This window comes from Apium graveolens, chromosome 6 (assembly GCF_009905375.1).
Source record: "Apium graveolens cultivar Ventura chromosome 6, ASM990537v1, whole genome shotgun sequence".
NCBI lineage: Eukaryota > Viridiplantae > Streptophyta > Magnoliopsida > Apiales > Apiaceae > Apium > Apium graveolens.
The window spans coordinates 174,477,157-174,504,544 of record NC_133652.1 but is presented as its reverse complement, the minus strand read 5'-3'; positions in this window follow the sequence as shown (position 1 = coordinate 174,504,544).

The window sequence follows — 27,388 nt, the reverse complement described above, 5'->3', positions numbered from 1 at the left end:
CCGATAAACAAAGGGAACGCTGCTCGATTTCCGGGAAATCGAACTCCGTAAATACGGGAACGTATCTGATGCATATCGGACGTCGAAAAACTATATATATATATGTGTGTGTTTTATACAAAACTTGGTTGTACGATGTAATGAAATATTTTGCCAAATCGATAACCCTGATGTCATAAAATAAAGAGTATATATATTTTCCGAAAATAAACACCGAACCGATCTTCGAGATTGTGAACCCTATTTGTTGCGTGTGTTGTTATAATATTTATAATTACGAGTTGGGTTTCAATATCGTTGGGTAAGAATTAGTATCGAGGATATGTCAAGCATACCTAGACGTCTAATGTAGGGTATTTCGACCCTGTAGGTTATAGTCGGGAACCTGAAAGTGGACGATGGACTAAAGATAACCTAGTGGTCAGTCGACGAGCTCAATGGAGTTTTAACAGAAAGACCTGAGTGTCGAAGTCGAATCCAATGGGATCTAGTGGTTGGACGTTAGAGCCTGAGCATCAGAGTCAGCTCAGAGTTGATCAGTAATAGTTGTAAAGCCTTGTAAGGCAAGTATTTCTGAACTTTTCTTCAAGATATATTACCAATGTTTTCGAACTGTTTGATAACATGTTGCTATTATTAAACATAACTCCTATTTTATAATGCATATGCTTCAAACTATTTACCCTTAAACCCTAATTCTTTCTTGATCTTGAGCCGTAAGCCTTATTCTTTGCAAAGCGTCCTTTGTTGATCCTCAGACACCAAACCATACAAATATAATACTACTCTTCAAAGGTATAACTACCAAACACCAAACACTAAAAGAGAATGATTTAAAAACACAGAAACTTTTACACTCCAATCATTCTTTATAACATCAAATAACCATTACCTGAAAAATCATTACTGGTCTAATACCTGACCTTTGTACAAACTGAAAATCGTTTCTTATACATACCCTGATATACCCTTGAGATATCCATGAGTTTCCTTACGCTTTTATTCAAGTGTTTAACCATCATTGATTATGATCTTGTTTTATCGAACTATATTGTTTATCATATTGAACTGCTTTAGGATTGGATAGTGTAACACCCCCAAATCCGGGGTCGGGGATCCGGGTTGTCATGAGTTCCATTTCCCTTAATAACACCCAATCTTAATAATTAATCAACTACTCTGTACTGTGACCCCACAATAAACACACACACCACACGTTATAGTCTCAGAGATGAACATCCAAAAATAATCACAAGTCATTTTATTCCACAATTATCTGCCAATACACCTTAAAAGGTTTTCTGAATAAATTTACATTTTCTTTGCCATTATTACAATTCATAAATATACATAATCTGATACATCAAAAGTTGAAAGCCTAGCCTATTGGTAGTTCCTACCTCAGCTATGGCGGCATCAGTGCTTCTAGAAAACTGCGGAACGTTTCCTATCAGCTCGCAAATTAGGAGCTTGGTCCTGTTCATCTTATCTATCTGATATTGTGTGATGAAAGAAGAAAGCAAGGGTGAGCAGCAAGCCCACCGAAATAATATGTATAATAATTTATAATATATGAGCATTCTCATAGTACTCATGAAAGTCTTGGTCAAAAGAAATGAACCAAGTTTGATATCTTAATGCGATGAAGTCGCAAAATATTCAGTATATATACATATATACTTTTCAAAATCTTGGAAGTCCTCTTCCATGCATAATATACACAAAGTTCCAGTGTATAACTGTATAAAAATATCGTTGCAAGGTGATCTCATATATCTAACCTTGTCTCAACGTTTTTCTGAAAATCTTTGTCATGCATAAGATAATCATTTACTAGATATAAGTTTAAAAGATGAAGTTACAAGATACTCCAATATACTTATATCTTTTCCAAATACTACTTGAACTACCACCGTTCAAGTTATAATTAGTTTCAAAAGTTCATCACGTAGATGAGACTACAAGACCAGATTTGAATAGATTAAATCTTTAAAATATCATCAAAATAAAATGAAGTTACGAGATACTTCATTTGATGCAAACATCATTTTGAAAACTTGACCCTGCCAACACTCAACAATCGCCCAACCGTAGCCTTTCTATCGAAGTGCTATGGGTAGTGTTGCAGAAATATCCAATTGGATGATGAACTCATTACGGGAGTTTGCCGCGCCAGGAAGACCACTTACGATGATCAGTCGTAGTAGTACAACCCCACCATTTTTTACATGTAGAGGAGAACCTGTCGGATTTACTTGTCAACCGAACACTGAACTCCTAAGGAATGGACCGCCTTAGCGGAACTTCCAGGCCATTTGGGCCAATATAATAAGGCTGGGCCGGCGCTACTCGGCCACTTATGCCACTCCTAGTTCAGATGAAATCCATGACTCTGAAACGTAAAGCTTGTCCCCACTTTCCCCAAGTAGAAACTTGTTGATACGGCTCCACCAAGAAGTCGTATCTATTTGGAAAGGAGAACTCACTGATATTTCCCAGGCGATGCCTGTTAATGGATTAACTTGTTCCAAGAATTTTACTTCCCGAGTGTTGGGTAAGTAATCAATTCATTTATCAAAACAGCAACCTTGTTGCGAATATAAAACACACCACAGAGCCGGATCCCTCAGGTTTTGAGCGAGTATTTAAATCCCCTTCGAAAGGAGGATCTTAAATATAAAAATGAGTTTTGGGATCCGCTCTAACTTTTAAAAATTATTTTGAAGACTCGCAAAACATTTTTAAGAATGTTTGGAGTGATGCTGATTTAACAAAATAAATCAGTCCCAATATATTAGAAAATATCTGAATATTATTATTTAAATAATATTTCCATAAAAAATAATCTTTATAAAAATAATTGAAGTAGAAGTTTTGAAACTTATACTTGAAATGAATATTAAATATCCAAAGATATACCTATACGAAAGTACTATCTTTATTTGAATAATCAAAAGTGAGTTTGATTATCGACACCTTATTCTTTAATAAAATAAAGAATATATCTCAGCAAATAATCGGAGTCATAGATCCTCAAATTAATATTCAAATAATATTCAATAAATAAAATAAGCTAAGTCATAAGCCCTCGAATGAATATTCAAGATAATATTCATTAATAAAATAAAGTTATCGAATAAACCTTATTCGATTAATAGTTTTGAAAACTATGACCATATATATATATATAAGTATATATATATATATTTATATCCATATATACAAAATCTACTCGGGATCCTCGACTCCCGGTTTTAGAAAATATTTTCACCTTTGGGTCCCTATACTAAGGGTATATGCAAATTACCGCTATCCTCTAGCATAGGTATTATCAACTGAATCAACAATTATATATATGGAAAGAATACGAAACAGGCATGCATATATATATACCATAGCAGCATGCTTCAATATATTGCAACATTTGCTAATTAACCAACATGCATCTATCGCAAGATAATGCAAATACCTATATACATCACAACAACAGTTATAACGGGTAGAAAACTTGCCTGAGCGACTGGGGGTTATGAATGGCTCGGGACGAGTCTGGTAACCTATAAGCAACAAGTAAGTTGGAATTAAACCAAAGTCCCTTGTAAATCTATACTCTAACCAACTCAGACTCTAACGCGCGTTTTGCGCTTAACGATTTACTTAAGTCGCTCGAGTACCCTCGGCTCCACCATTTTTAATAATTTACCCATTACGAGTTTTAAGGCGATTCTTTCGCGAGTGTCTTATCAACTGCCTAACACACTCTACATAAATGGTTCATGCTCCAATTAGTCATTTAAGGGCCTTAACCAAGGTTTCAAAGTAAGGCGAGGGGTAAAGGTTCGTTCGCGAAACACCGTTACTTAAAACGGTCGTTTCTCCTAAACCGTACATCGGATTCAAGCAAACCACATATCAAAACGAAGCTTGAAACATAACCTATCTAAGCATGGAAGTGGTTAGTTTATAGAAGTGGGTGTTCGGGTCCAACAGTTAATCACAAAACAGTTTATAGAAAATCGGGCATTACGACGGCTATAACCTAACGATTTCCAAAGTTTAAACTACACCAAATCATCACCAATTCAACAACAATCCAACATCCATCAACATCAAACTAAACCCATTCATCTAAGCACTATTATCATCCAAACAAACCAAACTTAAAACTAAGGGTTCAAGAGTTTATACCTTCCTTGGAGAGTGGGTAGTCACTAACAAGCCTCTAGGAACCTTGATCTATGCTTAATCAACCTTAAGCTTTCATGAAAATCAAGAAAATCAAAGTAAGTTACTATTCACTACTATTCATCATCATCTTTGATGAGTGGATTAGCTATGCAAACCATGGAATCTTGATCTTAAACTCATGGTATAACTAAGTTATGAAATATAGGATCCAAGGAAACAAACCTTGTAATTTTCCATGGCCTAGAACTTGAGTTTTGAAAATCTATTTCTTCATTTCTTGAAAAGGCCGAATGGAAGAAGAAAGAAATGGGGGAGAGCTTTTGCTTGCTTGTCTTGCCTTGATATTTGTGCAAAGAATGCATGGTTGTGGTTAATTATTGGCTAAATATCTTGTTTTCACTTGCTTATGTCATTGCTTGCATCACTACTTTGCCACATGTCTCATTCTTGTGGTGTGATGATGTCACCTTGCTTCTAACCACATGTTTTAGCTTATATTAGAAGCTTCCTTCTCATGTTACTTGCATTTGCTTGCCCCTTGGACGTTTATTTGTTTTACGGTTCGCTTAACTCTCTTTCTCGTTGATCGTTTGAGGGATCATACCCGGGATCTTATTACTTGGGTTCCCTTAACCTTTCTCAATACATTATATTCCTTTTTATAATCCTCTCTTATAATCCTTGAATTTAAATCCCTTTAATCATGTTACCTTATACTCAATTCTTTCGGTATCTGGTGGATTTTCGAGAAAAATCAAAGTGTTCGGAATTGGATTCTGACGATCTTTACATACACTTATTTACTTTATGGAATACTAATACGATCTTAGAATTTCCATAACAGTACTCCTACATAGCGTGGTCTGATAATTTTTCTTAATCAGCATCATCAGCAAAAGTTACTATTCATCCGTGTTTCAAAAAATTCCAAAAATTGGGGTTATTACAGATAGTTTTTATATATGTGGACCAGATTCGTGGTCAGACCATACCAATGGTCAAGTTAGCCAATGTGTGCCTTGGATCCAGTAATTAGAGAAGTGCTGTGTGCTTTCTCGGGGTTAGTGCGTGACTGATCAGCAGCCTAACCTTGGTTTTTTTTAAACTTAAAATGAATATCCAATTCTAATGATTAGTTAAAAAGAAACTTGATTCCTTTGAATCAGCTCATTTGATCATTGTTTAACCTCAGTTATCGTTATCATGACTTGCTGAGCAAGTTAGCTCACTCTTGCGAATCTTTTTATATATGTTACAGTTGAAAAGGATATGGATGATAGTGAAGTTCCTCAGTCCAAAGTGTGGGCTAAGGTTCCAGTTGAGTTGGATCGAGCTAGCAGAAGCTTCATGTGGTAGAGAGATAGTCAAATTGTAAGAATACTTTTATTATCAGTTGTAAGTTAAATTAAAGGGGAATTTGGTACGTTGTAATAAAAGTTAAGGTTGTGGCTTATTTTCATACTTTAACCTGTTACGATCCGTGGTTTTGTGAAGCAGGGTCATTATAAATAATATCCCTTATACAGGTTTATATTGTGTATGTGTTGTGGACCCCAAACTTCTGACCCGGGTTTGGAGGGCGCCACAAGAAGTGCAACTGCTAATGAATGTCTACATGCATATTTTTTTCACAAATTGAGCCTAACAAAATTAAGGATGCTCTACTTGATCCTGAATAGATATCTGCTATGCAAGAAGAGCTAAATTAGTTTGAAAGAAACAAAGTTTGGAAGTTGGTTCCTGCACCAAAGAACAGAAGTATCATTGGAACAAAATGGGTGTACAAGAACAAAATGGATGAAAATGGAACTGTAACAAGAAACAAAGCTTGGTTGGTTGCAAAAGACTACTCACAGGAAGAATCAATTGATTATGATGAAACTTTTGCTCAAGTTACAAGACTAGAAGAAATAATGATCTTTATTGCATTTGCTGCACACTTAAATTTTAAAGTGTACCAAATGGATGTAAAGAGTGCATTCCTAAATGGTGAGTTGCAAGAAGAGGTTTATGTGCAACAGCCACCTGGCTTTGAAGATTCAGAATTTCCAGATTTTGTCCACCAACTTATCAAGGCTCTCTATGGATTAAAGCAAGAACCTAGAGCTTGGTATGATACACTGTCAGAATTTTTACCTAAACATGGATTCACTAGAGGAACAATTGACAAGATTTTATTCTACAAGCAGAATGGTGGTGATATGATCCTAGTTCAAATCTACGTGGACGATATTATTTTTTGTTTGACTAATGAAAAACTATGTCAAAGATTTTTAAGACTCATGCAGAGTGAATATGAAATAAGCATGATGGGAGAATTAATCTACTTTCTTGGACTTCAAGTTAGTCAAAGAAGTGATGGAATCTTCATCAGCCAAACTAAGAATGTTAAAGATTTAATGAAGAAATTTGGAATAATTGATTTTTCACCTACATCAACACCTATGTCTATAGCTACTAAGTTAGATGAAGATAAGAAAGGAAAAAATTGTAGACATTTCAAGTTATAGAGGAATGATTGGATCTTTGTTGTATTTGACTTCTAGCAGACCAAACATTATGTTTACAACATGTCTGTATGCAAGATTTCAAGCCAATCCAAAGGAATCACATTTGTTCGTTGTGAAGAGAATTTTTAGATACTTAAAGGGAACACCAAACTTAGGATTATGGTATCCTATGGGAATTGGATTTGAGGTTGTTGGATAGGGTTGACAGAAGAGTACTAGTGGAAGCTGTCAATCTCCTAGACAGAGATTTGTATCCAGGTATAGTATGAAACATCAATCTGTGTCAACTTCCACAGATGAGGCTGAATACATAGCTGCTGGAAGTTGTTGTGCTCAAGTGCTTTGGATTAGAAATCAGCTAATGAATTATGGCCTAGTGTTACACAAAATTCCAATTATATGTGACAATACTAGTGTTATATCTATTTTTGTTAATCCAATAAATCATTCTAGAACAAAGCACATTGATGTGGTACCATTTTATTAAAGAAAATTCTTTGCAGGTGCTCTAACTGCAAATCTAATTATGTATCTGGATGTTCTCAATGATTTCTGGAACTCCGCTGTGATTAGGACATTTATGCATGAGAATCAAACTACATCTATGGTGGTAAACTACACAATTCAAGGGCAACATATGGAATTCAATGAGAATGATCTCAACTTGGATTTGGGTATTCCTACTGACAACATGGCGGAGGTCCCAACTCAAGAGGAGCTAGTTGAGTTCATGGACATAATCAACTACATTGAGAAGATCAACCTGGCTAGCTTGAATAAAAAGCAACTGAGGAGGGAATGGTCATTCATGTTTGACTCAATTATGAAGGCTTTCACTTGAATAAAGACAAGGTATGACAACATCTCGAATTTTGTCTAGAAGCTGGTGCTCTCCATGGCTCACAACAAACACATAAATGTGGGGATCTTAATTCTACAGGAACTCAGCACAAGGCTCACAATGCCTTTGGACAGATGTAGGCCACCCCTTTCCTAGGACACCCAATTTCTCAATGAACTCAAGAAAGCTCAGATAGCTACTTTTTCTGAAGCCTATTTATATCTAAGCAAGGGGTGGCCTACATCTGTCCAGAAACTAAACAGTGTAGATACTTCACAGTTCTCAAAAATTGTGTAAGGGCAAATAAAAGATTGATTATGACATTGGAAACTTACCTAAAGAGGAAGAAGAACGAAACAGATGAAGATGAGGAGATGATCAGGATGCTGGGAAGATACTTACAGAATGTTGAGACCATGTTGCCAACTACTCAATTCAACACAACAAATGACAAGAATGATGATGAGCAGAAGAATAATGAGCAAAAACCTTCTGGCTCAAATCCAAGTCAATCTTCTAAAGCAACTAGTAGTAAAATAGAAGAAAATAAGAAAGATGAAAAGAAAAGGGAGAAGATAGTAGAAGGAAGAGAAAGGGTGGAGAAGAAGGTGTCAAGAAAAATGTCCTACAAATCCAAATCCCACAAACTCAAACCACCAAGCCCAGCCAACACTATCTCAATTAAACCTACCTCAAAAGCAGAAATACTTGTACAAACAAACTGCAAACACCATACTCAAGATACCAATCAAGTCAAGCTATGCCATATTAAGGAAAATCACAAACCCACCTTCATTCAAGCCTCCAACCATAACTCACTTTAAGACTGTTAGAAGAAAACCAAAGAAAATACAAGCTGATGCTAGAATCATCTGGAACTGATTCAATCAAACTGACTTTCAGCCTCTAAATATGTGCGTCACAGATGTTGACTTTTTCCAACAACAAGCTAAAGTAATTATCAAAGTTTGGGTTGTATCACTAGAAGATGTCAGAATCTACTACCAAGATGGAACCTTTATTTTGCTTAGCAGTACAGTAATGGAAACTTTTTCAACCACGAAATTGAAGAGGGTAATTAGCTTGATGAAGGATAAGGATTCAAGTACAAGAATGTGGAAGGTCGTGTTATCTGAAAGGTTGAGAGTAAGGGATGAAACATATGTAAGATTAAAGGCTGAAAAGGAGGAAAGAGATAGAAAATATGCTAAGGAGATAAAATGTTTAAGCAGATGTCAAATGAACTCAAGGAAAGGGGGTTGAGTAGAATATTAAAGGATGGACACTTTCTAAACATACAAGTTGGCAGATTCTCAAGATTCATAGTTGGTTACTTAAATGGTTATAAATTGGATGAATGAATCATTGTAGTGGAAGCTGTAAGAGGGACTAAAATAATAGAAGAACTCTAAGTGCTAGTAGACCTAAAGGACCTCATTAGAAAGAAACCAGGCTATGAGAAATTCACTTGATGGATGTAACTATGGAACTAATGTAATCTTCAAATGTATAAATTTTGTATTTGTCAATCTGTCAATTTTTATGTAATTATTTTTTACTTAGGGTTAGTCTTGTTATCAAGCATGAATTTTTGATAAGCAATCTTCTCACAAATTGGGGGATATTGTTGTGCAAGACATGCATGTACAATAACAAGACTAAGTCACATTGACAACCCTGAGATTTAGTTGTATTATAATGTAAATCTGTATTATGTATTATATTTCTTGAGTCTGTAAAAAGTTTAGAAGATTAGACTGGTTTATTTTTTTGTATACAGTTTCAAGCCTAAAAATAAACTCTGGAAGAAGATCAAGCAAAGATCATGCCTCAGAGAAAAGATGTAGAAGCTTGGAGTTGAATAAATCGGTTTTATGAAAAATGTTTTAAGTCAAGATATCAACAAGTCACATATCAAGTTATATAGAGAAGTCATTCGAGAACTCCAGAATGACTTCTTGAGAAGTCCAAAATGGCTTATAGAGAAGTCTCAAAGATATCGACAAGCCAAATAAAGATGTGAAGATTGGAGATATCGACAAGTCATTTTTGCATGTAGAGAACTTAGAGATATCGACAAGTCAAATGAAGATGTGAAGATTGGAGATATAAAAAATTCAATTTCTTATTAAAGATCTCAGATATATCGATACGTCAAAAAGTATATAGAGATCTTAGAGACATCGAAAAGTCATTTATACATGTAGATATCTAGAGACCTCAACAAGTCAAGTACACGTATAGAGAACTAAGAGACCTCGACAAGTCAATTATAGTTATAGAGAACTCAAAGATCTCGATAAGACATTATACTTATCGAGATGTCACTTTTCTATAGAACAAAATGGAGATCTCGATATGAACTTAAAATACAGTATTGTAGAGAAGTTAAAGATTGAAGATTATCAATCAACAAATGATCTATTCACTTAGATTGGAAAGTCTACAAAAGCAGCTTGAAGAGTGCAAGATCAAGGGCCAAGTTTAACTGAAAAAGGATGGTTACAGAACTACAAGATTTGCAAAGATTTATTAAGCCAAAAATAGAAAGATTCAGAGATAGCTTAGAAAAGAGTTTAGTACAACTTATTGCATGTTGTGTAAACCTGTGTTTACTAATCTATAAAGTAAACACCGGTCCTTTGTTTTGAGTGGTACCAAAACAGATCTAAATTTTCTCGTACTCTCTCAAGAAAGAAGCTAAGTTCTTATATTTTTAGGAATACATATTTTGTAGCTAGACAAACTTAATTAATACAAATTAAGTGCGTTTTGAAATATGTGTTTGTTGTGCTTGTTATTTTAATTCTGCTAATACAATATTTCTACAATCATAAACTACTTTCTTCACCATATCCAAACAAGTTCTAAAAAGGCTAAAAATCAAGAAAACACATTCACCCCCTGTGTTGTACTCAATATCTAACATCAAGCATATCAATTTATCTTATATAAAATGCGAGACGGCACCGTGAGGCGACGTCGAGTAACGCTGGCTGAAATAATTAGACTCAATAAAATTTACAAAAATTAATATACACAATCGAGAGAATTATCTTTTAATATGGCTTCTGAATCACTAATAATGCCAAGAAAAATAGTAGGTTTACATGAAAAGATAGAAATATTAATGTGTGAATATATTGCGTATGTACATTGTTATGATAACAATATCCAGAAGTAGAGGGTTGAAAGTGAAAAAAATATTATAGTGACAATGTATGGAAAGGTAGTGTAGATAAATATGCACGATTTTGGTTCTGATAAATATTATAGTAGGTAAAACTCCTTCTTGGTGAAGTATCAGGTGTGATACTCCTTCACGGTGAAGTATCAAGTGTTATCAGTGGGGATCAAGTAATTTTCTATTTTTTAAATTTATAAATGTTTATTTGATAATATTTAAAATTTAAGCATATACCTTATTTTTACATTTTTATATTTTTAATATTTTAAGATTAGATTTCCTATTTTGGATTTTAGAAATTTCTAAAAAACAAATAAAAAACATTTCTATTTAGGGTTAAGGATTCAGGGTTTAAGGCCTTTAGGGCCTAGGCCCTAAATCCTGGAGCTACACCCTAATTTTAATATGGGACTTAAGTCAATAATTTTAAAATTTTAAGCATTGACCCATTCAAACGGATTTTTCAAATTTAGGGCTCAATATTTTATTATTTGGGTGTTAAAAATATTAAAAAAGATAAATATAAGGCACTTTGATTTAGGTTCTAGGCGCCAAATCCCGGATTTAAGTGCAGATCCTATTCAATAATTTTAATATTATAGATGATACTCGACAAGGAGTATCACGCCTAATAATTAACTAATAAAAGAGTGTTGGTGAGATAGTATTGTTCCAGTGGAGTACAATGGAGTGTACAGTGGTTGTTTTGAACGAGTTGAACTATGAGTATTTTGGTTTATGCTTTTAAAAAAAATTATTTATGGTCATCTTCCGTTATTATAATTAATTAATATTTTTTTATTTCATTTTATTTTAATATTAGTAACTTTTCTAATATATACAAAATGGGAGTGCGACACAATGTCAAGTTATGTTCTACAATAAAATATATTAAATCAAACTCAATAAAAAATTGTCAATCATGAAAATCAGATTTAATAATAAAATTTTAGATCATGTTTTATTTAAAATGTCAAGTAATGATACACTCAAAGAAATGCAGGAGATGCTAGATCTCAATGATGGAAATGGAGCTGAATTCTTTAGACAACTCCAACACCAAATTGAGGAGAATGACAAAAGGCTGAGAAAGAGGACTAGGGACTCAACGAAAAAGAAACGATCAGCTCAAACTAGAGGAGCATCTTGAAATGATATGTAACTATACTCAACTTCCTTTGTTCGAATTTTATTTGAAGCATTTTGCAATTTATCTACCACCTACAGTCTTAATTTTTATTAGGGTGTTTTGTTATCATCAAGTTAATCTGAATTTATGCCTATAATTCTATTAGACATAAATTGCGGGGAGATTTTTAGGACTATGTTATAGACTTGATGATAGCTTAACAAAATACTCTAAATAGATAAGTTAAATGATTTTTGTAACCATTAGTTGATGGAGTAGCTTGTATTAAACAAGTATGTAGCACATTTCTGTATGTAACAAACAGCTTAGTAGTTTAGAAGTTGTAGTGAACTATAAGTCATTTTAACTACTCGAAAGATATACAAATAGGTTGGTTAATTGTAAATAGAAGATGCCTTGTAATTTTGTATAAGTGAAATAGTGTCAACTACTAAAGAATTCATCATCAACAGGTAAACTTAAAGCTTCGACCAAAAGAATCAAGACATTTTCAAAGGATAATCCACTTCAGATTTAAAGGATAATGAAGGAGTCTCAAAGAATATCATATTCAAGTAGCAGTTGAAAGCGACTTGACAATCACATGATTGTATATAAAAGGAATGTATCAGCCTGTTTGAAGGTTTTAGAGAATAAATAAACATTTCCATTTCCATGCTTAACTGAAGATATTCAAAGATGCTGGATAGAGAAATGAAGCACATGTTAATAGACCTAGATTCTTATTTTTACTGTTTATCTTATTCATGTGTAACTTGGTAGTATATAAACTAAGCATAGCAAGTGTTTGATATGATCGATCAAGTGAAAAATATGAGTTCAACCGAGAAAATAGATAAAGCTACATCTATTAAGAATTCTATAGGCACATCTTCGTAAAAACACTTGTAAGCAGTTGTGTGCATTCTTGCATCGCAGAGTTCTCGAATCTATATATATCTCTAGTGGAAAGATCGATCCACCAGAAAGTTTTTAAACTATCTTGTTAAATTACTCTGTGTTTGAATACTTACAATCTTTTAATCCACACTACTGCATATTATTTCACAGATATATATATATATATATATATATATATTCCAAAGAACTAGAATTCCATTCAACCCCCCTTCTGTAATTATGTTGTTAGATTGTTAGGGAATAACAATTGGTATCAGAGCAAGCTCTTGACACACTAAGAGTTTAAAGATCAAAATAAACTAACAACTTGAGTAGAAAGGATGTTGGAGTGAAGATCCCACTTCTGGATAAAGACCATTATCATCACTGGAAAGTGAAGATGCACCTTCATCTACTCTCTCAAGATGAAAGATATGTTCACTGCATAGAGAAGGGTCCTCATGTTCCTCACAGGGCTGCAACAGACGTCGAAAGAACTGTTGGAAATGAGCAAACAGTCCCAAAGCCAAGGTCAAAATGGACAGATGAAGACATTGAGCAAGTTCATAAAGACAAAAAGGCCATGAATATTTTGTTCAATGGTCTTGATGGAGATGTGTTCGATGATGTTATCAACTGCAACACTGCCTATAATATCCGGGAAAATTATGTGAATATTTTGTGATGATTAAATAAATATTATGTGTTTACATGAGTTTAAAATGATTATTACCATGTTATGCCTTGTTGTAATTGTTATATGTGGCCCCGCAAGTGTTCGCAATAAAACACACGCAAGCGTACGCGATCACAAGTAGTATAAGATTTAAGTCAAGTTTGCTCCCACAGAGACTGTTTAGGTTAAGTTCAGGTTATGCACTTATGCAACAATGTATGATTATCGTTCACAGCTAAGACAAGTAACAAATTTGAGTTGATTAACTACTTAAGAGATTATACTAGCATGCATTAACTAAAAGATTTAAAGTGAATTACTTATATGGGAATAAAACATGAGATTCTAACTTCATTAGATACTTCATTCATAGTTTATGCCTTTAATATTAGTATGCCATGGTGATGATAACTAATCAGATAACACGAAATTAGTATATGCTATCTTTCGATATACATATACCCTATTACTGAGCATCCACAATCAAGATAGAAGCCAAATAGACACCAATCATGCTTAGACCCTATATGTCTATAGAATTTGAAAACATAACGGTTTAAGAACAAGTTATCTATTATGATTACATAGGGTGTGTAAGATGGTTAAAATTACTCCACGAATTATGCATGTCAATTCATACATAAACCTATGCTAGCATGGAAAGTTCTAAACCTCTATATTCACTGTCGCTTCAATAGAAATTAACAAACAATCTTAGATTTTAGCTACGCATCAAAGACGAATAAGCACAACCATTCTAGGAAATCATAAATCACCACACACTAAAGATTTAAAACAATCAACTATTGAAATCCATAAATAAATCTGCTAGAACCCCATGACAACGATTAGTTCATGATCAAACACATTGTCACCGTGGGTTCCAATGAAAACATGGTACTAAATAAGTTCAGAATACTACGATTGAATATATAAAGTACTAGCGTTTAGAACAAGAACAAAAAAAGCATCCAAAAATATCGCCTAAATCGAAGAATACAAAAGTATGAAACTAAATCTTCTTCTCCTTAGCCATCTCGTGTGCTATAGGTCTTCTTAATGTTCTCCCTGGCTTTCTTATTAAAAACATCTTCTTTTCATTATATATAAGCCCCTGGTTGACCTGGACTCTTCAAATCACACAATCAGACTCAAATCAGGATTCTGCAGCAAGTGTATGGCGCGGGCGCACAGCTTCCTAGCACGGGCACGCTCCTTTCCTAGAAAACATGGCACAGGAGCGCTCCTTCAGGCGCGAGCACGCCTGCTCTCTGGAGATTTTTCTGCATTTTCTTGATTCTTGCTCTGATCTTCGTGCAACCTTCCGCAACTTCATTCCTGACCTCTTATTAGAAAAAAATTATTGAAAAGCTCCTTTCCACCTCTGACTAATGCCCTGCAATGACTCAACACAAAACACGTTAAAATTGCCACATACTTGAGTCCAAAACCCCAACTTAAGACGATATGAAGTGTTCCAAGTGGATATAAATTCCACTTATCACACCCCCAAACTTAAATCGATGCTTGTCCTTAAGCATAAACAGACTCAACAGTAAAAACACAACTAATGCATGAATGCAACTAATATGAATATACAGCGGTCCCCTCGGAATAACCATAACCAATCAATAAGAAAATGCCGCTAAGAATGCAATGACTCTAAACAAAGCTCGATTAAATCCCATAATCCAACTTACAAACCAGAAATATGCGTGTGTGTGCGATGCTTATCAGATATACTCCCAACTCTAGATCAATAATCATATTCTATTTTTCGCCAAAGAAATCACAAGTTTATAAATAGAATAGACGTTAAACAAATAATGACTCACAACACCTTATTTTTACTAGAGTTAACAAGGATTCATTCTATTATAATGAACACATAAACACAAATGCTTATTTAACCGTGCAATGAATGAGTCCCAAAAGACTTATACAATAATACCCATGTAACGAGCTTTAGGTGAGCAGAACCCAGACTATACAAGCCTTAGCTAACTAGGCACAAAGTCCTCTAGAACTTAATTGCTCGAGAATTAAAGAGCTCACCCTTGGTCAATTATGTAAAACACATACTAGCACAATTTTTTTTTCTTTTTTCTTTCTTTTTTTCAATGATTCTGAATGAGTGTGTTTCACTCCATCTCATTCAACCCTAGACTACTCATAAAAATATGAGCCGGCTACTAGCCATTTGTCGCCTAGCTTTATTGACTACTAGCAATGATATTTATGTTTTTTCCTAGTTTAAAAATTCAGTGTTCCTACGTCATTACGAGAATAGAAAAAATTCTAAATATAAGCAAGTGATTAAATTTCAACAACAAGCAAGTATGATCATGATCTAGTTCAAAAGAAACCAATAAGACTTGTGAAAAAAACTTTATTTCTGGGCATGCAACTCAATTCATTAAGACTTAATCATCCCTCTATTCGACATCACTACACTCAAATGAACACCAACCTACCAATCAAAAATAGCTCATCCTACGGGATCATGTTATATGCATGCAAATGCAACTACATAGACTCACATAAAAACACAAACAAATATACAAAACAAATATGCAAACAACTATATGAACAATCATGCAAAAATATGAATGAACTATACTAAACATGCAATATGAATCTATATGGACACAACACACACTACTATTCCTTAAATTATCACCCCCAAACTTAAAATTTTCAATATCCTCATTGAAGGTAATAACAAGGATACAAGGCATACCTAGCCGTCGGTGGGATCACCCTCCTCGGGTGGAGTATCAGGTGGCGGGTACACATCGACCTCGACACTAGTGGCCCGGAAAGCTGTACCCAAAGCTTGTGTCAAATCCGTAGCAAAATGACTTTGAATGTCGTGCATCGCATCCATGCACCTAGTCAATCGCCTATACTACGCATCTCCAAGTCCTGAACTATCCCCTGTGTGCTGAGCACGAGAAGATCTAACGGCTCTACTAGAGGATCTAGTAGCTGCCTGACGTGCCTGAGAAGAGCCCCTGTAGAAGTCTGATCAGCTGGCTGGCCACTCGGTAGATGACCATATGTGTAACCCAACCCCTTCTCATCGGCTACCGTCATACCACTCCTTCAGCTGCTGAATCGTCGAGTTATCAATGGGAGCACTCGGTATCTGTAGGTGCTCATGCTGATGCCACCTAACACCCACCGCAGTGCACAACCTAGTAATAATGGAGGCATGAGGAATCTCCCTCGTGGTCCCTCCTCGCAGAAAACGCAGTATACTATGATGAATCACAAAGCCGAGATCAACATATTCTTCATTCAAAATCCCCCACAGCAGAACAACCCGATCCACAGTAACCTCGTGTGAATGAGAAGATGGCATGATATAAGCACACATAAACAGGTTCCAAGCCCTAGCATACCTGTTCATACACAAAGCAGGAAAAGTAAGTGACTCATTCGTGCCCGCCTTGTACTTCCACTCTGTGCCAGGAACACACAACTCAGCCAAAATATAATTCAAGTCCAAATCCTCCCTAGTCTTCTGCACCCAATCCTCAGCAGTCAGAAGTCTCGCGGGTTGATTGATAACCTGACGAATAGCATCAGGAGTATAATCAATAGTCAACCCACGAACTACAGAAAACCCAATATTGTCCACCTTAGCATTTGCGTAAAATTCCCGCACAATGCTCATCGAGACCGCAGCGGGTGTCTCACAGAAAGTCTGCCAACCCATCACAACAATCATCTCCAAAAGCTTCTCATCCTTTGTCGTGGCTAAGAATCCCCTCTCCTTAGAAGTCAACTTAGACATCAACCTAGTAAACTCTGCCTGAGCCTCCGGAGAAGAAAATCTGTTCGCCGTGCCTCCCACACTAGATTCCTCTTCAGAAGAGGGATGAGTGCTACTACCACCAGCAAGTCTTGCTCTCTTGGGTGCCATAATCATAAGTGAGTGAATTGGGTGTGAGCAGTGTATGTAGAGAGGCTAGTGTTTGAGAGTCAAAGTGATGGTTGTGTATAATAAGAGATGTATATATATAGGATAGAGATAGGATGGATGGGGAGTTGTATAGGGTGTAGAAATAGGGTAGAATTAAGGTTAATTTCTGGTTGGGCTTAGGTTGTAACTGATTTTTATGAAGTATGGGATACCTCCCATAAAGCGTTTGGTTTACGTCGCTAGCTTGACGTGAAACTTCGAAATCAAGTTGTCAAAAGAATGGCACTCACCACCTCACGGTTCGCCGTATCACCCTAATAATGCTTCAACCTCTGTCCATTTACTTTGAATGCTTGGTCCGGAATCTGGAGTTTTTCCAGAAACCGGTGGTCTTCGAACCCGACCCGGTCGAGTTCCTCCTGCCCATTTCCCTGTTCAACTCGACCCGTTTCTTTTAATCTAACCCATGTTTTATCTGCCAAACCCTAATCCCCAATTTAAAACTCTGTTTCTGTAATTATTTTTAAAATTTAATTCAAAATTCCTTTTTCTATTTTCAAAAATAATTTTCTTAAATTCTACAAATTGTTTTTAAATTCTAATATTTATTTAATTAATTATTTTAATAGTTAACTAAATTATTTTATATTCCAAAAATTACTTTATTTTATTATTTTCAAAAACCTAAATTTGATTTAATTATTTATAATTTATTTTAATTAATCATTTATGGATTTAATTGATTGATTAATTTATATAATCAATTAATTTTATTTACACATAGTTAAATAAAATATTATTATTTTTAATTAATTCAAATAATTCCTAAAATTACTTTTGAGCTTTTAAAATTTATATTTTGGTATTTAAAAATCAATTAATATTATTATTAATTGATTTATTCCTAATTTATTCTTATTTTATTCGTAATAAATAAACCGTTCGTCCGTTTAATACGAAACGAACGCGTCTAGACTCAGAAAAATATTCTGCTTCCAATAAAAATACTTTCGAGACCTTACTCCTTTTGGATCAAAAGGTCGCTTGTTTTACGAGTCGTTCTGAGTTAGTAACTGATCAAAAAAATTCTATTTTTGACCCAATTTTAATTCTAAACGTATCGAGACCTATCTTTTGATGATGTGATTTATGTGTTACATGAAATATGTGACTACTGTTATATGAATAACATGATTACATGCTATGTGTTATGCATGCTATCTGTTTACAGTTTTCAATGCCATGATTAGTATAAAAGATCGGGTAGACGTCGAGACGTATAGTTATGTCAATTGAGTTTCATTTTGTTAATTAAAATAGTACTTTTATTAATAGAATTGAGTATCAAGGAGCGCAGTCAGGTGTTAGACCGAGTTGATAGCCAGAAGTTATAAGCTGAGGTTATAGTGAAGAGTTATTGAGCACACCAAGAAAGTACCCCTATCTTCACTTATTGTTCAAGTGATGTTTATTTTGAAACCTATTATGCAAGTTTTCTGTACTATTCTAATTTAAGAATAGATTATCAATTTACTTATCAAATTGTTTAATTATAATCATGCAAATATTCTCGAACCTCCTTGTGAGATATTGTAAGTATTTCTTCCCTATTCTAAGTTCAGAATAGTTAAACGTTTTAAATTTCGCTGCAATTACTATATACAGTGGAACTTTGAGATGAGATTAGCGAATAACTAATTTTTCGAGTTATTTCACCATTAGTTGTTAAGATAATTTTGGGCCATGTGAAATGGGGAGTTAATTGTTAAGGATGTTGTTTGATTCGACTCCTTTGGTTAAAAATGTGTTTTTATAGATTGGATGATTATGTAGGAGGCCGTGGCGGCGGTCTAGTGTGAGCTATGTATTATACTTGGATATAATACCTTGCTATGCCACTATATGCCTTGGGTATCCTTCATTTAGTTGGATATGCTTCGGCATACTGTCACACCCCCGACGGCTACACACCGTTATTCGAGAATTCCAATCCAAAATATACATATATATAAAAGTGTTGTTTATCATCAAAGCTCATATTAGCTTTTGATATTGCTCAGGTATTTTTGTTTGGTTTTATTCTTCAGATATATTTTTGTTATTTTAATCATAAGCTATATACTGCTTGCTGGGCATTTCTTTCCCTCATACTTTTTTATTAATCTGATCTGTCAGCTAGACCAGAGCAGGCCTAAGTTCACAGTTTAATCAGGAGTTATGTGCTTGTAATTAGTTTGTTGTGTCTTCTAGGTAGATTGTTTTGGTATGCTTGATTAGTCTAGAGGTTTGTAATAAAACTTTGAAGAATTTTTGAAAGTACTCAGACTTATGGGTTGTAATAACATTTGGTTTGTATTAGTGCCTGTTTCATACTATATCATGTGATCGATCCAGTTGCATGCAAGGGGTCATATTTATTAATTTATTCTACTATGCATAATATAATATTGTTTGCCAGTTAGTAACTCCCAAATCTTGTCCCCAGATTTGAGGGCGTTACAGGTTGGTATCCGAGCTCAGGTTATAGCCACTGAAACATGCTTAGGTGTTGTCTTAAATAAGTTATAGGAAGATCACATAAGATAAGTTCGTGTAGTTTAACTCTTATAGAGTTAAGTTTAGGTTATTGGGCTAGTCTATAGCTCAGTTGTTCAGGTTTCCTGTTTTGCATTCAACGATAGGCTTTTGGGTCGTTGCTTTATTATTTTGTTGGTTTATGAGGATAATTAGAAGTGATGAAAGAGTTTGGAAGGTTTTGTTGCAACCCTATCCACCATTTGTTGGTTTATTTGGGATTGTTAAGTAAGAGTTGAAAGGATTTCATAATTTCTTGTTACTTTTCTTTGTGTTATTATTCTTTGAGATGGTAAATAGGATTATGTGAGAATCATGTCGCATGTGTTAATATGGTAGCAAGTTTATGATAATTTGGAAAGGAGCTAATGTATGAGAATTTTGACATGCTAAAGGATTGCTACATATTTGATACTATGCTTGACAGATTATTATATAAGTTGCTTGTTTTCTTACCAAAATAATGGCACCGAAGAGAAAGAGTAATTCAGGAGAGGATCATACCGAGAGTCGTACAAATCCAGTGGTTGTCTAGATGTTGGGATTGATGCAGCAACAGATATTGCATCTTATATAATAGCAATAATAGAAGCAGCAACAACAACAGCAGCAGCAGCAACCAGCAACTCCACCTACGGAGACTTTTAAGAATTTTCAAGATGTTAATCCACCTGAATTTAAGGGAAGTGTTGATCTTGTGGAAGCCAATGCATGGCTTAAAGAAATTGAGAAAGCTTTTGATTTAGTTGGAGCAGGAGTTGGGCAGAAGACTAAGTTTTCCAGTTACTTTCTGAAGGGTGAGGCAAACTACTGGTGGGAATCCAAGCGAGCATTTGAAGGAGGTGATTTTATGACTTGGGAAAGGTTTATAGAGCTGTTTTTGGAGAAGTATTTCCCGAGGTATATGAAGAATCAAATGGAGATCAAGTTTTTGAATCTGATGTAGGGTGATCTCACTGTTGCGGAATATAAGGCCAAGTTTATCGAATTTGCGAGGTTTGTGCCAAATCAAGTTGATACAGATGAAAAGAGAGCAATAAGGTTTGAACAAGGGTTAAAATTTTGGATTCATATTAGAGTGGCCATGTTTGAGTTGACTTCATATGTGGCAGTGGTTCAGAAAGCAATGGTGATTGAAAGTAGGAATGACACGTGTGATGGCCTCAACCCCAGGGTCAGGAGTTGACGTCATCAACAACAATAATAACAACATAATATAATCCAACTCAACATTATTACATAACACAACCCCTTTACCAAGATTTTTTTCTAAGTTGAAGTATGACTTAGGTTACAATCATCACAAAACCAACTTACTACAAACAATCCTGACAATACCATCTTAATACAGAAACTCAATTAACCATCTTTGGTCTGACAATACTACCTCAGAGGAGCCTGACACGGAAGGAACTGGAGCTCTACCCAGACTAGCACGGAAGAATCTCCTAGGAATCTGCAATACATATATAAAACATTCTGCAAGGGTGAACAATCAATTGCTCAGCAGTACCACTATATGAATAACAAGTAAAGCAATTTATATAAAAACAGTATAGGAACAGAAATCATAACTCATTTACTAAAACAAGTATAACAGGTATAAACTGGATATCAAAAACTAGCATGCTTTATAAAAATATATCATCAGTTGTGTGTTGTATGAATACCAGAGTCAAATTTTAGCATGCTATTTTCATTTATAAATCCACTGTTCCATTATAGGAAACACAAAATCATCTTTCCCGTTACGAGAACCACTAAACCAAAATTAGATATATAATTAGATGAATCCTAGGGATAACTAATCAGTCTATCCCACCACAAACCTGTTCCGGAACTCAGACAGTAGCCATGTCTCTGTCATGCTGGACTAAGCGGTTTAAATAGGGCGTGCAACCGGCTTAGCCTCTAACGCAAACCCGCTGGGCGGTTACGGGCCTCTTACGCAACCATCCAACGTCTGATCCATTTTATCCAGTTTCCAAAATCAATTTTACCTATCTCTTATAAACAGTTATATCCCAGCACACTCTCCAAAATCTTTCCAGTTTTAATCACAATCTAGAGATAGGCATTTTCAGAAGTCACTTTTCCCCCAAAACGTAAGTTAATAAAACATATTTAAACACGGGGGATATGTAACTTAAAACATTCTATTCCAGTAAATTAAATCAAAAGTTATTCATATATACTGAACCATAAAAGATTTGTTCAGGGGTACTTTCCTTGCAGAGCTTTACATTAACTGACTGATTTTGGATCGACTTGGACGTGGGGCTTTATCACCTAATTAGAAGACTATCCTGGATCTGACTTCAATGCTCAGGTCCTTCGCTTAAAACCTCACTGCGCTTGTGGACTGATCACTAGGTTAATCTTAGTTCGACATCAACTTTCAGGCCTTCTGATTAGAACCTACAGAGTCAAACTACTCTATATTAGTCATCCAGTTATGCTGACATATCCTCGCTAACAAATCTACCCATTCGATATCAAATCCCGACTTGTAATTATACATATTATAATAACACACACAACTATTGGGGTTAACGTATTCAAAACTCGGTTCTGTACCCATTTTCGGAAAATACATATACCCGTCACTTCGAGAAAATAGGGTTGTCAGTTATATTACTAAACATATGCCACGATATGTAAGTAGGTTCCGCAAAGTACTTATTTATAATTATACAAGTATATACGTTCGACTGGTATCTCCGAAACATACAAGATATTTTCCCGTATTTTCGAATAATATCTCAAAAATCGGGCAACGTCTCCTTTGTTTACCGGACTACCCGTCGAAACATAAATCGACGCCCCAATTCACAACAACGCCGACCAACAATTACAACCACAATCCCAATAATCTCGAATAATAATATTTAACTACTATTTCGCTTCGAACTTATAAATAAAATTTATACATTAATTATTTATTTACATTAGGACTCAGAATCGCGTCATCACAGTCCACCGTCCGCTCATCGAAATTCATCGCGGATGGCGGTAAAATCCGGAGGTACCCGAGTTGGGTTTCCATTCACAGATTTCACCGATAAAAATTCCGAATAATTTCAATTTAATAATTTGAATAATCATCACAATATTCATTCGAATTCTCTAAATTAATTCGAACAAATAATACAAATATTATCGATTTAATTTCATCAATTTCACAAAGTTAATTAGCTAGTTTGTTTAACATGAAAATGGAATTTCTCCGTAAAATATTTGAACCAAAACATCACAGCCAGAAGCAACACATGCGCCACGTACAGGACTCGCATAACAGGGCCGCCATGCCGGAAAAATTCCGGTATCAACCGGAAGTCAGAAGAACAGATGGCACACAAAGAACCACAGGATATACAACACACACCCAACACAAAACGCGCACACACAGAGGTATACACAATACACACACACTATACATGCATGCACTGTAACAACACCACCCTACTCACCAGAAAAAGGAGAAGCCGAGCAAGCACATGCGAGAAGAAAGAAAAAGAAAGGAGAAAATGGGAGTGCGTGAGAGAGAAATGAAAGGGAGCAGCAGAGAGATTGTGAAGAGAATCGAGAGAGAGTAGTAAAGAGAGGAAGATGAAGTCGACCCAAGAGAACTAGAAATAGGGGATAAGGTTAATTGTACTTATCTCATTCATGTCCCTATTACCGAGTCTGACACCGTTTTTTTATTATTATTAGGTATACATTTCACAGATAAAAGAAATCAAAATAGCTTAATATAAATCTTAAAATATCATAAATACCCTGAAATTAATAAAAACGTAATTTCAAAATTTTACAGTCATTTCTGGAACAAAATTTATATCCGCATTTAGCAATTATACGAATCAATGTGCAGGTAACATTGACCCCAAAAATTTCCAAAATAATTTTTAAATTCTCGGAATATTTAAAACTTAATAAAATAAGAGTTTCGTAATTTTTGAAGAATTCGGGAATTCAATACTAATTTTACAAGTAAACGCAATCAGAAAATCATTTAAAGATAAATAATTAATGAAATATTGATTTCTCAATTTAATAAAATCATAAAAATAAATATTAAAATTATAAAATCATAAAAACAATTTTAGGGACAATCTAAATATTGATGAAAATAAAACTACAATAAAATCACTTTTAAACGCGAAACAAAACAATACAACTTAATAATTAATTACACAATTCCATCCTATTCACCAATAAATCACAGATAATTAATAAAAATGAATACACAATTGACTAAACCAATACACATATTTTATTTAATTAATTATTCAATAATTACGCTTTTAATAATACATAAATACGAGTCGTTATATCCTTCCACCTTAAAAAGATTATGTCCCAGAATCTGACTTAACTAAACAAATGAGGATATTTATGAAGCATATCTTACTCTAACTCTCAAGTAGACCCTTTTACTTGAGGATTCTTTCAAGGTACACTCATTATAGGAATAGATTTATTTCTAAGGTCTTGCTTTACAATCCAGAATCTAGATTGATTTATATATATTACCTTGGTTCAAATTAGAGATATATTATTTTGACCTAATAACGTAAAACACACTAGGAGTATACTGCAGCTGTGGTAACAGTGCTAGCTCATAGGCAACTTAACCCGTTTGTCTTAGTATCTCAAACGGTCCCATCTATCTAGGACCCAACTGTCCTTTTGTTTAACCCTAATCAATCCTTTTTAAGGTAACACCTTTAACAATATTTTCGATCCTATTTTTATCCTTCATATCCTTTCGACATAAGTCTGCGTTCTTTTTCTATCTATCCTGAGCTGCTTTAACTCTCTTCCAAACCAACACTACTGCGTTCATGGTGTGTTGAATTAACTTAGGACTTGGCATCTTCTTTTTTTCCACTTTATCTCGATAAGGTGGGGACCTACACTTGTGTCCATACAAGACTTAGTAATATGACATTTTAATACTGACATAACAATTATTGTTACAGGATAACTCTACTATCGACAATGACCATCCCAGTTCCCTTAAAATCTAAAGCACACACTCTTAACATTACCACGATTATTCAGGTTATCTTTCTATCGTGACCCTTGGCCTAAGAATGATAGGAGGTACTCATTTTCAACTTATTTTCCAAATATTTGGATACTTCTTGCTCCTTTCCATCAATTAAGGCTAGAAAGTAATCCCATATACTTGTTTCTCATTTTCTTCAGGTACTTGAATTTTGGTTCCCACTCTTTCCAATTCTTTTATTAATTCCTCAGTGATCTTAATTATATTCAATCCTTTCTTTCTGCACAAGGCATCTGTTACCACACCGACTTTGCTTAGGTGGTTGTTAATGTAATAATTAAAATCTTTTGTTAAATTTTCATCCAAAATCCATACTTGAAACTTAACGTATAGTTGCTTCCTTTTTAACCTTCGTAGGGAAATTCTTGAGCGTTCCACACAGACTTCCTTAATATTTGATTAGTTGAGGATGTTATCAATAAATACAATTACACTATCCAAGTATTATACACTATGTTCAATAAACCCTGATAGGTGACTGATGTATTTTCTAATTCACATAACATTACCAGAAACTCATGATGCCCATATATCGCTTTAAATGCAGCCTTTGGTGTGATTTCAGACTTGATCTTAAGTCAATCCTCGATAAATAACTCACTCCTTAAGTTATGTCACAAAAGTAATCAATTTTAATAGGGTTACTTATTCATATTCGTCAACTTGTTAAACTTTTGATAATCGGTACCTAATCTCATACTTTTATCCCTCTTTCCTTTAAATAACAATAGTGCATCCCAATGAGACACACTTGACCTAATCATACCCCTTTCCCAACCATTCCTAAAGTTTCTTAACTAATTACTTGATTCCTACTGGACCATATGATACGGAGCTTTTGACACTGGTTCGTCTCCGGATACTAAGCCAATGAAAAAATCGATCTCATGATCTAGGGTAATCCTCGTAAGTCATCTAGAATGACTTTTGGGAATTCATTCACTACCCGAATCTCTCCCAACTTAGGTGCTTCCTTCTTAATGTACATCACATTAGCTAGATATACCTTACATTCTTGATGTAATAGCTCCTCTTCCCACGGGTCTCTAATTAACATTTAAGACATAGTTGACTCGCCGAACTCTTACCTGATTGGCAACTTCTATGGTCAAGGCTCGACTAAGTTTTCTAACATCAAATCAGTTTTATTCACACATTCCCTTAATATAAAGAACTTAGACGATTCTGGGTCAAATAAGAATTAACAGTTATGAAATTGAGAGATAATGTACCTGCGGCTACGTCCGGGTCCTCGATATTGGATTTCTTGGTTACTTTGAAAGTTTTATGTTAGATATATCTGTGATGTCATGTCTAATTTGTTGTGTTTATTTTCAGAACTTAATATCAGGACTTACTGGAAATCAGAACTTACTGAAGTCAGAATTTATATCAGAACTTAAGGCCGTCAGGATTTATATCAGGACTTAAGTGCAGGTACTTCAGATAAGGAATACGGCTGATTTACAGGAGAGGATCTGGACTAAAACAAAAGAAGATATGCATGAAGAGTTGGACAGCTAGAAGACTTGTAGAAGATAATATCTGATTGATATATTTTAGGTGACAGAATTATATTCCATATAAATTAGAAGATATCTTGTAACTGTGTACTATAAAAACACAGCTTAGGGTTTACACTATGAGTGTTATCATTCACGAGAACATTATTTATTGTAACCTAGCAGCTCTTAGTGATATTGTTCATCACTGAAATAATAGTTTAACCTACTTTGTAACAGAGCTTATTATATTGAATAAACTTGATTACTGTTACATACTTGTGTTCTAAATCGATTTGATTGTATAAACACTGTATTAAACCCCCTTCTATACTGTTGTGTGACCTAACAAGTGGTATCAGAGCCTCTCTGTTGATATACAAACAGTGAGATCCAGTTTACAATCAAGTCTGAAAAAACACAAACTCCAACTAAGCCCACCAAAACTCAAGATACTCCAAACAATCAAACTCACAATCGATATGAGAGTATTAGGGTTCCCATACTGAGAGCATCTGAGTATCCTATATGGAAGGTAAAGATGGTTATGTTTCTGGAAGCCACAAATCCAGAATACCTTGATAGAATTAATGATGGACCATATAAGCCTACCAAGCTTTCTGTTGCAGTTGTTGATCAACCAGCAAAGATGATACCAAAGGAGAAAGGTGATTACACAACTGAAGACATCTCATCTATTGCCAAGGATGCAAGGGTAAGGCATCTGCTTCATAGTGTAATTGACAATGTCATGTCAAACAGGGTAATTGGATGCAAGACTGCAAAGGAAATATGGGATGCTTTGGAGACAAGATGCCAGGGAATTGAAGCCATCAAAAAGAACATAAAGACTATACTCGCTCAAGAGTATGAGTACTT